At 42.6% G+C, this 14,140-nt stretch overlaps 1 pseudogene; it reads right to left on the bottom strand.

Moving 5' to 3' along the window:
- Positions 1 to 13,138: 13,138 nt before the first annotated feature.
- On the bottom strand, positions 13,139 to 13,211 carry LOC148012338 (small nucleolar RNA SNORD36; annotated as a pseudogene).
- Positions 13,212 to 14,140: the final 929 nt, after the last annotated feature.

The following is a 14,140-nucleotide window of genomic DNA, read 5'->3' as shown; positions in this document are numbered from 1 at the left end:
ATGCATCCTAATTTTCGTAAATGAATCATGCACAATTGAAATATTACGATGTAAATCAAAATTAGGAAGAAAACCTGGACTTGTGGTGAAATGTCCACATGGATGCTAGGAGATGATCCTCCTGCGGTTGCGTCTTGTGCCTTCTTAGGAGCCATCACGAATTCGGCCTTTTTGCATTGGATGCAGATTTATGATCTTGGCCGTCTCCTTCACACGTGATACTCCCTTTGTGATTCGGCTTTCTTGACCAATTGCACCGGCTTTTGGAATCGGGCTTTAGAAGGCTTTATAGGCTTTCTCCTTGAAGTAGGGGTTTCATGATTAGGACTTTACATCCGTTAAAAAAAATGACTTTGGGAAATGTAAGGGAAAGGGGATTTGGAAATCCCAGATATAATAGGGTTTCACGCAAAATGATATAATGGTTTTGAAAGGCTTGTGTGGGAAGGGTTTTTAAAAGAAACAGGCTATGGTGAGATTTAAAAGAGAATGCAAGGGGAAAAGGGGGTGCTTCAAAACCTGGGGGGTAAAACTCGCTTGATAAGGCCTATGAAAGCCCAAGGAAGGGAGCTTAAATGGGTTTTGTGGAATGAAAAAAGGAAAAAATGGTTTACTTCTCGGGGGGGGGGGGGGGGGTGGGGTTATATAAACCCACTTGAGAGGGCAATAGGAAAGGCCCACGGGAAGGAGTTTAGAAATCCGGGCTAATGGGAGCTTGTGGGGAACCCAAGGGGAAAAAAGGGCCTTAATTTTCGGGGTAAATGGGCTTTTAAAGGGCTTGGATGGGACCCCATGGGAAGGGGGGCTTTGGATGCCGGGGGGGGGGGGGGGGGGGGGGGGGGGAGTTATTAAACCCACTTGAAAGGGCCTTATGGAAGCCCACAAGAAGGGGGGCTTCCTAAGGGGGCTTTAGAAGCTTCCCAAGAAGCTTCTAAAGCTTCTGGGGATGTCGTGGAAAAACCCCACGTGGGCAAAGAGGAAGGTGGCATGGATCTGCAGCAAGACAGGAGACAGCACTAGTAGCGTACTGCTTGGCGATAGCTTCCTCTAGCTTGGGCGTAGATTCCTCTCCTCCTCACTATCTCGTTCAACGGCGGCAGCTGGCGCAATAACCTCATGACCCTCTCCTCTCCTCAACCTGCAACGTGATGATCTTTTTCTTACTCCCCTCCACGCAGGGTATTTATAGGTGAAGGGAGGGGAACCTCCCTCCCCCACGCGGCCTTACACATGGCCCTAAACCCCTCCATGACATCTAGCAAGGCTTTCGTGCCCGTACCTTACTCCCCCTCCTCCAGCATAGCCATCGGCTGGGGAGAAAAGAAGGATTAAAAAAGAAAAAAATTCCATAAATCTTCTCAATTTCCTCTTGACCTCCTCCCAAGAAGAGGTTCACACAGAAATTTGCGGTTTAATTAAACCATAGTCTTGGTTCTACCAATGGTGATTATGATACATTGTGTTTAAGTTCACACCGTCCGTGACCCAATGCGGCATTGTCTTTTACCCCAGAATTCACACGACCTCGTAATATATTTTCAGCAGAAATGTTACAGCAATATATTGAAAATCAGGGTTAAGTGAGTTTATATATGCAATCCACCATAACATAGCAATATCAAGAGTTGAGCAATTTACTATCATGCCAAATAGAGGTAGGCAATCAGTTTCTACCACTACATGAGCTCCCATAAAATACTCCCTATCACACTTAAGGGCTGTCACTACACCCCAAACCTCTCTTTTGACTGGAAAATATTGCTGTTGTTGTTCATTGAGGACCTTTTCTTCAAACCAAATGTCATACCTATTCCCATTAGTATCATCCTAACACATTGCCCAACCAATGCCACCAATGCCAATTGGGTTTGTATCCACTATGAGAATAATACACTGCCCATTCTTATAATTTGCTCTCTTTAGTGTTGGGGCTAAAATCAATAATCTCTTTAACTTATAAACTACATTCGTATGTTGTTCACCCCACCAAAACTTTTTCCCTTTTCTCAAGAGCTTATATAAACTTTCTGCCACATGAGCAACATGCAGAATCCATATCAAGTAAAAGACACATGCACCCAAAAATATTCTTACCTTGAAAATATTCAGACATGTCTACCATATCCTGCTTATGGTTCAATCTTTACTGGTGAGTGATTTCTCCTATATGGTCCACACATGTGCCCGGCAACTAATACTTCCTCCACTAACACAAGGGAATCTCCCAATTCCCATTTTTTCAATACTAAAAAGGTGACACCTGGATAACATGCCCATAAGTTTCTCAAAACAATATGATGTGACCTATAATTGGAAAGCACTTGAAAAAAGGAATCTATTGAGCTATAGAGTGCTCGATTTGGAGTTATAGTGTTCAAGTTATGACAAATCCAAAGATTTGACCACATGTCCCAAACTTATGGGAAATTCCCATATTTCCCAATATGGTGTTCGTGACTCCAAAAACCAACTTTTCTCATGATAGAGTCAAATGCACTTCTTCAAGATGGCTCAAAATCATGTCACAATCGGCAATATGATCAACCACAAATCTTCTACATCCATGCTCATTAAACTCTTCATTTTTTTCATAGATATCACATCCTTTGATCGGCACATTATCAAGAAAGGATAAGGTCAATCGAGGAATATATTCCCTCAAAAATTTATTTATAGCATTCACTACAAGGAAACTAGGCCATAGCGACGTACAATAGCGGCGTGGCTATTTCCGTGATTATTAGTATCGCAAATGCGATGGTAATAGCGATGGTAATAGTGATGCCCCACAGAAAAAAAAAGCAGGCCAAAACTTGAGCATGTTTCATTTCGCACATTCGTGAAAGTTTTCGAGGGGGAGAGCGAGAGAGAGAGCGACCGTTTTGCATAGAGGGTGAGAGAGGGAGAGAAAGAAGGCTTCTCACTGCCGCCACTGCAGCCAACACCGTCGTTCACGAAGGAGAGGAGGAGCTACCGTCACGAAGAGGAGCCGCCAAACCCTCCTTCAAATCTTTACGGTGAGTCCATTCTCTCTCTTTTTTACTTGTTTAGGGTTTAATTTGTGTATATTGAGAGAGGGAGAGGAAGTGAGAGAGAAAGAGAGGGAGAGGGAGAGGGAGAGGGAGGAAATGGGAGAGGAAGGGGGAGAAAATGAGAGAGGGAGAGGGAGGGAGAGTGCATTCTCTCTCTCTTTTTACTTTTTTATATAATTTGTGTATATTGAGAGAGGGAGAGGAAATGAGAGAGAAAGAGAGGGAGAGGGAGGAAATGGGAGAGGGAGGGGGAGGGAAGGAGAGAGAGAGAAAGAGAGGGAGAGGGAGAGGGAGGAAATGGAAGAGGAAGGGGGATGAAATGAGAGAATGAGAGGGAGGGAGAGTGCATTCTCTCTCTCTTTTATTTATTTTTGTATAATTTGTGTATATTGAGAGAGAAAGAGGAAATGAGAGAGAAGGAGAGGGAGATGGAGAGGGAGAGGGAGGAAATGAGAGAGGGAGAGGGAGGGAGAGAGAGAAAGAGAGGGAGAGGGAGGAACTAGGAGAGGGAGAGGGGCAAGAAATGGGAAAGGAAGAGGGAGGGAGAGAGAAAGAGAGGGGAAGGGAGAGGGAGGGAGAGGAAATGAGAGAGGGAGAGGGAAAGGGAGACATCAAACATAATAGGGAAATGAGAGAGGGAGAGGGAGAGAGAGGGAGACATTAAACATTATAGAAAAATGAGAGAGAGGGAGAGGGAGAGGGAGGGAGAGAAAGAGAAAGAGAGGGAGAGGGAGAGGGGGAGGAAATGGGAGAGGAAGAGGGAGAGAGAGAGGGAGGGAGACATTAAACATAATATAAAAATGAGAGAGGGAGAGGGGGAGGGAGAGGGGGGGAAACGAAAACATAATAGGGAAATCAAAGAGGGAGAGGGAGGGAGAAGAAATGAGAGAAGGAGAGGAAGAGAGCAAAAGGAAATGAGAGAGGGAGAGGAGAGAGAAAAAAATCATAGAATGAGAGGAGAGAGAAAAGATGTTAAACATAATAGGAAAAGAGAGAAAGAGAGGGTGTGGGTGAGGGTGAGGGTGAGGGAGGGAGAGGAAATGAGAGATGGAGAGAAAGAGAGAAAGGAAATGAGAGAGGGATAGGAGAGAGAAAAAGAAAAGAGAGAGAGAGAGAGAGAAGAGAGAAAAATAGAGAAAAATAATTAAACCTAATAGGGAAAGAGAGAAAGAGAGGGTCAGGGTGAGGGAGGGAGGGAGGGGAAACGAGAGAGGGTGAGAAAGAGAGAAAAGGAAATGAGAGAGGGCGAGGAGAGAAAAAAATGAGAGAGGGAAATGAGAGATAAAAAGAGAAAAAAGCATTAAACCTAATAAAGAAAGAGAGAAAGAGAAGGTGAGGGTGAGAGAGGGAGAGGAAACGAGAGAGGGACAGGAGAGAGAGAAAGAGAAAAAATCATTAAACCTAATAGAGAAAGAGAGAAAGAGAGGGTGAGGGTGAGAGAGGGAGAGGAGAGAGAGAAAAAGAGAGTGAGGGTGAGAGAGGGAGAGGAAATGAGAGAGGGAGAGGAGAGAGAAAAAAATGAGAGAGAGAGAGAGGAGAGAGAGAAAGAGAGAAAAATCATTAAACCTAATAGGGAGAGAGAGAAAGAGAGGGTCAGGGTGAGGGAGGGAGAGGAAATGAGAGAGGGAGAGAGAGAGAAAAGGAAATGAGAGAGGGAGAAGAGAGAGAAAAAGAAAAAGAAAATCATTAAGCCTAATAGAGAAAGAGAGAAAGAGAGGGTGAGGGTGAGAGAGGGAGAGGAAATGAGAGAGGGAGAGAAAGAGAGAAGGAAATGAGAGAGAGAGAGAGAGATAAGAGAGAAAAAATGAGAGAGCGAGAGGAGAGAGAAAAAGAGAGAAAAATCATTAAACCTAATAAGGAAAGATAGAAAGAGAGGGTGAGGGTGGGCAGGGAGGGGAAATGAGAGAGAGAGAGAGAGACAAAGAGAGAAAAGTAAATAGGACCTTACAATAAGCTCATCCTAGGCTCATAGGGGTTAGGGCGATCCTCAACCAAGCTAAGGGATATATGGCTAGAGAGCCCTAGCATACTTGTGCCTCCTAGCATAATGTTCTTCTTGCAAAGAGACCTCTCATACATGGGGCTTGTCCTAGTCTCCAACATGCAAATATACAACGAAGGCAATCAGCCTATCAGTATGAAAAAAAATTATTTTTCATAATATAAATCCAAAAATAACTTTGGATATTCCATAAAAATCAATCTCTTCTTAAAAAGAGAAATATAAAAAACTAAAACAACATCATTCATATGCTTCGCAAAACTAAAACAACATCACCACAAGATCTCTTAGGAAACTCATCTTCAACTATCAATTTTAATTAATAAATATAATATAAAATCACTTGTAAGGAAGGACACTCTTTTATCATTAACCCTCTTTCTTCCTTAGAATAGTCTTAGGAACAAATTTATGCTCTAACAAGCATATCATTGAGCATAATAACTATTTTAAGGTTTATTCCATGAGTAGTAGTATATATGCAAGTATCAAGCTAGAGATCATGCTTTGGTATCTGTGGAGATCCCAATCTCATACCCTCAAAGATTGTAGTGTGCAATAGTGTGGAGAGAAGATGGGTGAGTTGTAAATGGTAAAGGAGAATTCTATTGACTATGGAGAGAAGATGAGGTGAATCGCCAATCCTATTCTTAGTGAGTGCAACCTACCCATAGTCGTGGTCGTCGTGGTCCTGGTCCTGGTCCTGGTCATGGTCGTAGTTGTGGTCATGGTTGTAGTTATGGTCATGGTTGTCATAGTCGTAGTCGTGGTCATGATCGTGGTCATGGTCATAGTCATAGTCGTATTCGTAGTCGTAGTCATAGTCGTAATCGTGGTCACGGTCGTGGTCGTGGTCATGGTCATGGTCGTGGTCGTGGTCATGGTCGTGGTCTTGGTCGTGTTCATGGTCATGGTCCTAGTCATGGTCATGGTCATCATTGTCATGGTCGTGGTCTTGGGTCGTAGTTGTATTTGTGGTCGTGGTCATGGTCATGGTCATAGTCGTAGTCGTGGTCGTGGTCGTGGTCGTGGTCGTGGTCGTGGTCGTAGTCATAGTCATGGTGGTGGTGGTAGTGGTGGTGATGGTGGTAGTGGTCGTGGTCGTGGTCATGGTCATAGTCATAGCCATGGTCGTGGTCGTGGTCGTAGTCATCATGGTCGTGGTTGTGGGCGTAGTCGTAGCCGTGGTCGTAGTCATTGTCATGGTCATGGTGGTCATGGTAGTCGTGGTTGTGGTCGTGGTCATGGTCATGGTCATAGTCGTAGTCGTAGTCGTGGTCATGGTCATAGTCGTAACGTAGAAAAAGAGAGAGAGATGGAAGGAGAGGATAACAATATAGGATAAAAAAAGAATGATAACAAAAATAAATTGTTTTTCATAACATAGAAAAAATGAAAAAGGATGAAGGTCTTGTTGTTCAAGATCGCAAGGCGTATCTTAATCAGTGTGTCCCATGTCCTTGCTCTCAATGCAAGCTAGCAATTAGACGAAAACGACGATTGTCTATAGAACACGTACGAGGATTTGGCGAGTTTCAATCTGAGATCATTGATCAGGTGATTGTAGATTTTCAGCAAACGGTAAGAAAAGTTAATATCCATCATGCGTTGTACTCGCAAGCTAATTGAATACCATATACAATAAGATTGGGTCTGGTTGGCAAATTTTCTATCCAGGGAGGTGATGTCTCATACCAAGGAGGAGTGCACCCTTTGCGGCCAATTAGAAGAGTTCGTGGGCGTGCGATGGATGGAGTGGATGAGTCAATCCACCACTTGCAAGGCCAATCTATACCATCATTGCAAGAGGAGACAGGCAGCCTTCTAGACCTACCTACAATCTTGGAGCCTGAGATGGTGGCAATGATCGATGCATTGATTCCCATGGATGTTGAGACTTCTGATCCGCTTAGAGAGGAAGCATCTATACCATTATATGATGGGTGTGCAAACAAAATACAGGTGGAGTGATGTGAGTGTGATCGAGTTGTTCAGGTACGTTGTACATATGCTTCGTTGACTTTTTTTCTGCACTATTATTAAAAACATTTGTGCTTTTTCAAGATGTTTATGATTTTTTTCAGGTTATTGAAATATCATATATTACCACGTGCAAATACCATGCCTGAGTCTCGTGATGATGCACAACATGTTTTACGAAAGCTTGGCATGGACTTTAACAACATCCATGCATGTATCAACAATTGCATTTTTTTTCGAGGAGAATATGAGACTATGGAGACATGTTAAAAGTGTGGTGCTCACAGGTATCGACAGGACTTGCAAGTGCAAACCATCCTTCAAAAAGTTCTCAGACACTTTCCGCTTATTCCCCGCATAAACCACATGTTTCTACGTCTGGGATGGCGAGCTTGGCAACGTGGCATGCGCAGAATAGGTCCACGGATGGAGTTTAACGAATATTAGTGAATTCGCGTGCATGGAGCCACATTGACTCTACCTACCCAGGATTTGCCCTAGAGCCAAGGAATCTTCAACTCGGTCTTGCAATGGATGGCGTGAACCCATTCAGTCTGCGGTCAACTTCTTACAATGTGTGGCCTATAGTCCTTGTGAACTACAATATCCCTCCATGGCTTTCTACGAAGAAAGGACATCTCATCCTTAGCTTACTCGTCCTTGGCCGCTACAAAGTCAAAAATATGGACATGTATCTTTGTCCATTAGTCGATGAGCTTAAGATTTTGTGGGAGGAGGGTGTCATTGTGCAAGATATGAGCAAGTGCGATGGTCGGCGGTGTGTCAATATTCGAGCCATTATCATGTGGACAATGTATGACTTTTTGGGATGCGGAGAGTGCTCAGGTGAATAGGCCTCTGTTCTCATTGGTAATATCTATATTTTATCTCATTCAAGCTTGTATTCACTGGGTCATAGTGTTGGAACAGGTCTGGTTACCTCAGGTTATCATGCATGTCCATTGTGCGGACTCCCGAAGGTCATGAACCATGAAGAAGATGGTATATCAAGGACATGCCACTTTCTTGCCAGAGGATCATGAACTCAGGAAAGGTCTTCTTGGACGACCTCCAACACGTATGAATGCCACAAGCTGGTACAAGTTGAAAATGGTCCACGCAGAGTCACATCCAAACGGAATGCGACGATTCTCAGTTTTCTACGAGTTGCCATATTAGACCCACTTACAGGTCAACTACTTGTTGTATCCCATGCATATTTTCATGAATGTGGGCAGCTTGCTATGGGACCACATCACAGGAAAGAGAGACACTATAGGGGCACGAATGGATTTGAAGGAGGTAGGTAAGATGGAGGCGTAGCTACCTCGCACTTCTTGGGTTTTGTTCACTAAAGAAGAGCACATTGTGAAGTAAGTAGTCAAGTCTATCCGCACTCCAACGGGTATGATGCGTTCTCTTAGGTCTACATTTTCTAAAGATGACCAATTATTAGGGCTAAAATTCCATGAGTGGCATAAGATATGTCACGTTTGTACTACGAATGGATTGTAATTGGCATGCACATTTTGCTATTTGGAGTGTAGCCATTATTCATAATACTTTCTCATTTGTGGTAGTTTATATTACCGATCGTGATCGTAGGATATCTTACTCTAGAAATACGCGAGGCCATTTACAGGTTGTCAACTTTGGTGCAACGGATCTCACAGAAAGAGATTAAGACATCCTCTATTGAATCCGCGAGACTGGGAGCAGTGGAGATGGTCTTTCTCTTTGAGAAATACTTGCCTACCAGCATGCTCACGATACAAATCCACCTTCTTGTGCATCTTGTAGATGAAGTGGAGATTGTTGGACCTATCCATACACGATGGATGTTCTTCTTGGAGTGCTTCATGAAAACCATGAAAGGCTTTGTGCAACAATGAGCTCGGCGAGAAGGTATTATGGCTGAAGGTTGGTTGGTGTCTGAGGCGCTAGTGCATATTTCACAATGGCTACCAACGCAGTGGATCCAGACAACAAAATACTATGGTCACTGAAGGATGATGATAGAATGACTGGAGATATGGTGGTTGCAAATGGGGTAGAAAAAAGAATGGATGCTACAATGGAGAAGAAGGTGAATTGCTTTTGTATGTTGCACCATGGCTCTATGGAGACGTGGCTCGCCAAGTACCAGATCACTAGGCAAGATCGAGAGGAAGCGCGATCTGAATTTCGACATAGTATGTGTCATCGACCAATTCGATATCCCGAGGGCATGGAGGAGATGCCGCGGTTCATGTCAACGCGATGGTTGCATGGAGCTTTGACCGTAGTGTCTTGTGAAGGAAGAGAGGTCTCAATGGAGGAGTGGGAATTCTCGAGGGGATGTAGTCCAAAGGTGATGAGGTGTTTAGGATTTGTAGTATCTATATTTTATATGCAACATCTAATTTGAGTGTTTCCATGTACATCACAAAATATATAGTGTAGCGTGGTCACACGGACGACATTTTTGCATGGAACGTATTGACAAATTTATCTCCACAATGGACTGTGGTATCATGGCAAGGTTCAAGCAAGAGAGCCAGCGATGAGCAACGGTTCCAAACATGGTTATAGATGAGATGGAGTATTTTGGGAATTGCAAAGTATTGTTATGGTGGATTACCATAGCTTCTCCATGATACTATTCGATGTGCAATGGTTCAAAGTGGTACTCGGAGAAACTGGAGCAACAGTTCGATGAGGTCCATCTGGATTTCTCAAAATAGATTCAAAAAAAAAAAGAATGGATTTGCGTGACACCTTTGTGTTGCCGATCCATTGTGAACAAGTGCATGGACTCATTTGTTTGTTAATTTTATTACAACGTGGTACATGTCACAATAGTTTAAACTCTCTTGTACGTATTTGTGAATAGGTAATCTTCTATCCAAACCCCTGACAACCTCAATGGTGGTATGTTATACCTTCAGCTCCTCGAAGTGCGAGAGTATATGATCAAAGTGACGTTACAAGCATAGATGAAGACAATATGCAAATAGAGGGGTTGATATTGCAAGGGGTGGAGGCCACCGAAAGCTTGGAGCCAGCATCGCCTAACAATTATAAAAATACAGGAGTCGAGCACGAGGTAGACTCATCATTTTGTGATGACATGTCTATCGACCTTCCAGTGTATGCGGAGTTGTGTCAGGAGATTGACATGGAACCATAGGATACTTCATACTTGGAGCATCCACTTACTCAATTCGTTGACCAGTCGCCTATAAGGGTACATAAGATATGCATTTTAAGTGACATATTTTTTTAAGAATTTATATTCCTATGCTTTGTATGATTTTAATTGATTATTATAACATCATTTTTTGTCTGTGGAGATGACATTTTCAAGATGAGTCGAGGGATGAGCAATGAGGAGTTAGAGGATATCTTCACGCGCATGTCTCCAAACTAGATGGCAAGATTCAGAGACATGGCAGACCAGGAGCTGTCTCGGACATCATTAGGCTGCTCTGCTAGATCTACTTCAGCGCGATTGGATGCTTTAGCTTCGAGCAGACGACGAAGCTCTAGACTTGGGCCAGAGGGAGGGAGTGCTTCAGGGTCAGGGGGTGCTGTAGAGATACACAGGAAGTCATCCCGCGGTCGGCATAGGATGCAAGTGCCACTCCTTGCTCTCGTGGTGGTTTCAAGGAGTGTGGCTCAGGCTCAGGTGGATACTCTGGAGGCACGGACATGGTGTTTATGTCTTATCATTCAGCTGGAGTTGCGTCACCTCCAGGATTTGCCACACCTGTGGGGACATGTACTCCAGTTACTTCAGCTTTTGCTCAACGGTCTGCAGGTGGCACCCCTATGGGTGCCACTTCCACAAATATTATCCCGATCAGTATACTAGATGCATAGGGGTCTTCTAGATATACCCTGGAGCGTGGACGCAGATGGAAGAGGACCCATCATAAAGATACCCCAAGGAATATGGATATCTAGTCGATGATAGGCCAGGAGCCATCATCATGAATGATGAGGGGAGGAGGGTGATGGCTCACATAAGAGAGTTTTGCCAACAAGTTTTTTGGCACAACGCCTTAGATCATTGGAAGAACATATCAGAGGGGAGAAAGGACTACATAGTAGTATCCTTGCATGAGGAGTTTCCGATTCCAGCCTCAGTAAATAGATTTTCTATGGGCTGGATGATGAATTGCATGCGTGCATATATGTCACACAGACGATCGGACGAATGCAAGGCACTCAAGAGTGGGGCTGCAAAGCCCGAGTGGTTAGACGCGGACGACTGGCACCGATTGAGGGAGGAGGCTACAGATTTTCCAAGACGTTGGAGTCAGCAGCGCGAGGCGGTGAGGGAACAGCTCGAGGCCGGAGTGGTCCATCATCTTGGGAGTGGCGGTCACAGGACATATTTGGAGGACTTTTTAAGTTTTTCTTTTGTTTTGCTTATTTATTTTTTTGCAATATTCTTTGTACTGACAATCATGTTTCTAACAATTAGTATTTTGGTTTCTTTGCAGCACTCCATTACAAATAGCAATCTGCCTAGCCTTGAGACTCGATATGCAGAGAGGCACGGTCTCACTTCATTGATCGACCGATTGTATAGATGCGGCGACCCTGTAAGTCACTTATATTTCTTGTCTGTAGTAACCATGTTTAATTAGAATGCATTGTTGTATGGTGGATTGATGTGTTGTTGTTCCTTTTTTTGCAGAGTCCATTCGATGCTCCTTTGCAACGGGACGAGCTTTCGGATTGCGAGGATATGTAGCTCGCCCTTGGATCCCTAGAGCTCACACACCTTTATTTTTTGGTTGCCTAATCTGTATAGACATTTTCTATGTATTAGTGATATCTTGTCATGATTGTACCAGTCACTTTCATTATGAAATCATGTATTTATTTCATGTATTAGTGTTATGATTTCAGTATACTTTGTTTTTGTTTGCATGAGCATTGTACACATTGCAGAAACTATTTTGTATGGCTCAAATAAAGTACACAGTTGGAGCCCCAAGAGGAACACCAAGGAAAAGGAAATTCTCTTGCAAGAAAATCTATCTTGTAACATCAACAAGCTTGTTTATCATGTTTCATATGATCACAATGAAGAAAAGAACACCAGACACAACAAATCTTCATGCAGCATCATGTAGATCTCCCACGGATTTGATAGAATCAACCATATTCTTCAATATCTTCACAAAATCCATCAATAAAACAAAGAAATCAAAGGAATACACCATCTTTGAATGGAAATACATCACATAGTATTCATATTCAATATCTTCATAGTCTTCTCTCTCAATCTCTCACATACAATCACTCTATTTAGTAGAATTGGCTATCTCTGACTCTCTCTCTCTCTCCATCAATAATACATCATATCCTCACTACAATCTCTCAAAATCACTCTTAATAATCTTTCTTAGGTCGTGAATACCCCTCCCAAGAGGTATGTCTGATATGAAGGGTCACCAGAGCCACTACAGTGTCCTTTCATAGCTCACTACTGTCACTTCACTCCAGTCTTCACTTCAGTCTTCAGCAGCTACATCTTTCACTTCTTTCAACTCTTTTGCACTTGTATTCACCTCTTTCCAAGGTTAGAAAACTTTCCCAAGCTACACTCTCATCCATCAGAACACATACAGAAGCATACAGAACAGTCACAGAACAGTACCAGAACAGTTACAGTACAAAACAGAACAGAACAGAAACTGAGGCTCTACAGAAGACCTACATAAGGTTACAGAAGGTCATCAAAACCACATAACTCATACTCAAACCATTCTAAACTCTCACAAAATTTTCACAAGATCTCTATCTTCATCAATCAATAATCCATCCTTCCTTATAGAAGGCAATCAGAACAAAACAGACCAAAATAGAAACTATACAGAAGGTATACAGAACCAATCTGAACCTATCAGAACATCACAGAACCACTAATAAACATCATGAACTTCCAAAACACAATCAATAACATCCAAAACACTCTCAAACCACTTCTAAACCAATTAATCATCTCATAAAATCAACCATTCAGTTCTCAAAAACAACAAAAATCAGCCAAAAAACAAGTCATTTCAACACTCAACATATCCCCACACTTAATAAGGAAGCGTCCTCGCGACCCAGGAAAAAGGGAATACAAGTTCAGGTAAAAAGCTCAACTTTAATCTTCAATATCTCTTCAAAAAGAATCCAGCACACCACCACAACCTCAACTTATAACCTGTATCTGACATAAAAATACAAAGAAAGGAAAACCCTTTATACATTAACACTTCTTATCAAACTAAAAATCACAACAAATTTATAAAGGATATAAGAGTTTTCTTCTTCTTCATCAGCATTAGCTTCAACTCTCCAACCATGACCCCAACACCACAATTCTCCAAAATGTAGATCGCACACGAAATCCAATCCAATAGGAAACCACCACATTCATTTTACATAAATAAACTCACAACACAACACTACACACAACACAACCATCTGAATGACTCCTCCAAAAAGAGAGATTTTCATTAAAAAGCATCCACCATACATTGAAAAGGTATCAATGAAGATGATCCCTCTTGAAAGATTGATGATTTTGAAAACGATCCATAGACAAGGATTCATCTACAAATGTTTTGGGAGGATTTTGAAAAAACTGAAGACAGCATATCCTTTCCAACATGACAAGGTATCTGCTAGGCAAACAAAGGGTATGAAAATAAAATATATCCAGCTGCTGGGAATCAATGCTCACATTGGCATTCATGCACAACTTTGGAATAGGCTTGGAATCATTATGAGAGTGCTTATGTATATACGCTAGGTACCAAGCAAAGTGAGCAGTTAATCTCACTGAAGGATCTGCAGACTATGAATACTGTTGAGCAAAATGAACATAGTTCTGATAAGCTTGATTGACAGCTGTCCATTCTCCTGGAATTACTGGCCAATTGATCTGAGGTCCTGTAAGGGAATCATCCGAACTCCATCCCCTTCTTCTCGAAATCTGATTATCAAACCCGTCACAGTCACTAAGCAACTGAGGTGGTTGAGATATAGAAGTGTTAGGAGAGGGTAGTGGAATAAGGAAAAGTGGATGAAGTGAGGGATAGGCAAAATCATAAAAGGAAGAATGATTTAAAGGAGTAGC

The sequence above is a fragment of the Lygodium microphyllum genome, chromosome 27 (assembly GCF_053477565.2).
Source record: "Lygodium microphyllum isolate KBCC chromosome 27, Lygodium_microphyllum_v1.1.10, whole genome shotgun sequence".
Lineage (NCBI taxonomy): Eukaryota > Viridiplantae > Streptophyta > Polypodiopsida > Schizaeales > Lygodiaceae > Lygodium > Lygodium microphyllum.
Note: the sequence above shows the minus strand (reverse complement) of the source record. Positions and strands in the feature narration are given on the sequence as shown.